The 3,074-nt window shown below is 39.0% G+C and overlaps 1 pseudogene; it reads right to left on the bottom strand.

Moving 5' to 3' along the window:
* LOC103088511 (THUMP domain-containing protein 3 pseudogene) overlaps positions 1-2,740 on the bottom strand; it is a 26,528-nt pseudogene extending 23,788 nt beyond the window's left edge.
* Between the last annotated feature and the right edge of the window lie 334 nt (positions 2,741-3,074).

Raw genomic sequence — 3,074 nt, 5'->3', positions numbered from 1 at the left:
AAAAAAAAAAAAAAAAAAAAAAAAGAACACATTGGACTAGTAGAAAACTGATAGCAAGAAGATAGAGTTAAACCAACTGTATCACCAAAATAGATAGCTAGTGGGAAGCAGCCGCATAGCACAGGGAGATCAGCTCCCTGCTTTGTGACCACCTAGAGGGGTGGGATAGGGAGGGTGGGAGGCAGACGCAAGAGGGAGGAGATATGGGGATTGTATACGTACAGCTGATTCACTTTGTTATAAAGCAGAAACTAACACACCATTGTAAAGCAATTATACTCCAATAAAGATGTTAAAAAAGATAAACCAACTGTATCAGTTATCAATTTAAATATAAAGATTAAACACTCAAAAGACAAAAATTACTATGTTGCTAAAAAAGAAAAACAAACAAACAAGATCCAACTGCACTTTACAAATCGACTTTAAATATAATGACCCAGATGGGTTAAAAGTAAACACCACAGTATTGGCACAAGAATGGGTGAGAAAGAGAACTTGAGAAAACGGTAATGTTCTGGAAAGACAGCTGTGAGAAATGAGAGAGGGAGTTTGCTAGAAAAAAAGAGATTTCCACTTAACCTTGAAGGTCACTTTGAACTTGCTGCTCACAAATTTTCAGAACTCAAGTCTCTAATAATAAACCCATGTTGGGGACCAGCACAGGCTGCCCCAAACAATGCCTCAATGGCATGTTGATTATTCTAAAGTTAGTTAAGAAACAGCCATTGTAAGAGGGACACTTTGACTTTCCTGTTTCCCGAAAGCAGGAAATAAATCTCCCATGTGAAAGGTACCCTCTCTGAACAAGGATGTAGAAAGACATCCTTATCACCAGACAGAGGATTCCGGGCCCAGAAGCCTGTAGAAACAAACCTTGTTACTTCTTTCTTAATTTACTACCCAAGCCCAAACTTTGCTTAAATTCCTTACTGATTAACCATGCCACCTACATTTCTTTGTCCTGTCAATTCCTCTTAAATTTATTGTTTCTTTGTCTAAAAAATATAAAAGCCTTCTGCTTTGGCCACTTCTTAGGTCCCATTTCTATGAGATCTCCTTGCACATGAATTAAATTTGTTTCTTCTCCTGTTGATCTGTCTTGTATCAATTTTATTATTAGTCCAGCCACAAGAGCTCAAGAGGGGTAGAGGGGGAAATTTCTCTCTCCCTGACACCCAGTACAAAAATACTACTGTAAATAAAAAGTTAAAGATGCAAAGTTAAATTAAGACATAATGAAAATATTTTTGCTAAAAATCCAAGGGTGGAAACTCAGTCTTCTAACTAATATAGATGTAATTCTCCTCAATACTATGCTGTTCAGATATTTTACAATTTAAATGAGAAATATTTCTGATCACAGCTTCACATAATGCAACTTAACTGTTCTTAATGAAACTGTCTCACAAAAAACACAAAAGAATGAGCAGTTTATTCAACCTAGTGTTATAACAGCCACATCATTAAACGCATAAAAAGATTTTGCAGTTGCTTAATAATAAGGAATTTATGCTTTCATAGAGATAAAAACAATATCTGGGTTTACATTTAGTTTCCCATGATTTGTTTTATAAACAATACAAGATATTGGATTATATGTCAGAAAATATTTCCGTTCCAACTGTATTTTAAAACCTTTTAATTAAAGACATTAAAAATTTCATAGCTTGTACATAGAAGTTGCTAGAATTTATCCACTTAGTACTTATTAGTTAAATTATCACAGTCACATGGATTTTTGTGTTGGTTGGAGGGAATAATATTATGTTTTCTAAAAGCTTTCCATTCCTCAATTCAGGTAAGAAACTCCCTTCTATTAGCTTCAGGTATGTTTCACATGAAGCAATAACTACGAGGACATATCACAAAATATCTGCATGTCAGATATTCTCTGTGTGTCGCTGACTGAATACCTTGACCCACCATCAGTTAAACTTGGGCTTAATACCAAAAGTTGACCTTGATCTAGGCTTTTGGCCATAAAAAATATAAAACACTCCTTTGCTCCAAAGTATTTAAGATTATTGCTTCTTTTGTGTTTGAAAATGGCTACTGACAGCAAAGTCAAAAGGACAGATAAAGCACTATTTGTACATAAGACTGTCTTCTGATTTGTGGCTATTAGTACTCTGCAACTATCTCTTTGCCTATCTATAGAGCTTTTTCCATTTATACTGTGTCCACTTCTCAGTGCTGAACTAAGTACACTCATTTCTGAGTGTAGTTCATCGCCCTGAAGTTGTTTTTCAGGACATCATAGATTGATCTGGAAGTTTTCTCATAGGCAAAAGCCATATACATGGCAAGGTCACTGACAACATAATTTCAAAAAGGAGGATGCTTCACTGTCCTATCCAGAGAGGTCCTGAAAAATGGAGACAGGCTGTGGATGGAGAGATCAGGATGCTAAGGGGTGGTCTTGGGAAGAGGGGAACTAGCCTGCCATGATGGAATGGGACCCTCTCTTAGGATCTTAGGTGGGGCTTCATTTTGTTTCAGTGTTGTTACTCTGCTGTGTCCTAACCTTTCCTGTAAGTCATGGTGTTCTTTGTAACTTGATTTCCAGTTCAGAGTATTTTATAAATTCAACGAGAGCAATCTGTGTTTACTCTTTACCTTCTTGCTGAGGACAGAGAGACAGCACATCACCACAAATCGACCAGGCTGCAGGAGAGTACTGGGCTGAGCCAACAAAGCGAACACCCTTCACACCAACGCCATGAATAAAACAAAACATGATTTCAACTAATTAAGTTCCACTTGGATTATATTTTTATATGAGAAAACCAAATAGCATTTCTTCTGCTTACAACTTAGCGATAAAAAGATATTGTGTGAGTGTAGGGGCTTCCCTGGTGGCGCAGTGGTTGGGAGTCCGCCTGCCGATGCAGGGGACGCGGGTTTGTGCCCCGGTCCGGGAGGATCCCACATGCCGCGGAGCGGCTGGGCCCGTGGGCCGTGGCTGCTGGGCCTGCGCGTCCGGAGCCTGTGCTCCGCAACGGGAGAGGCCACAACAGTGAGAGGCCCGCATACCCGTAGCCTGTGCTCTGCAACGGGAGAGGCCACAACAG

The sequence above is a fragment of the Lipotes vexillifer genome, unplaced genomic scaffold (genome assembly GCF_000442215.2).
Source record: "Lipotes vexillifer unplaced genomic scaffold, Lipotes_vexillifer_v1.1 scaffold815, whole genome shotgun sequence".
Classification (NCBI taxonomy): domain Eukaryota; kingdom Metazoa; phylum Chordata; class Mammalia; order Artiodactyla; family Lipotidae; genus Lipotes; species Lipotes vexillifer.
Note: the sequence above shows the minus strand (reverse complement) of the source record. Positions and strands in the feature narration are given on the sequence as shown.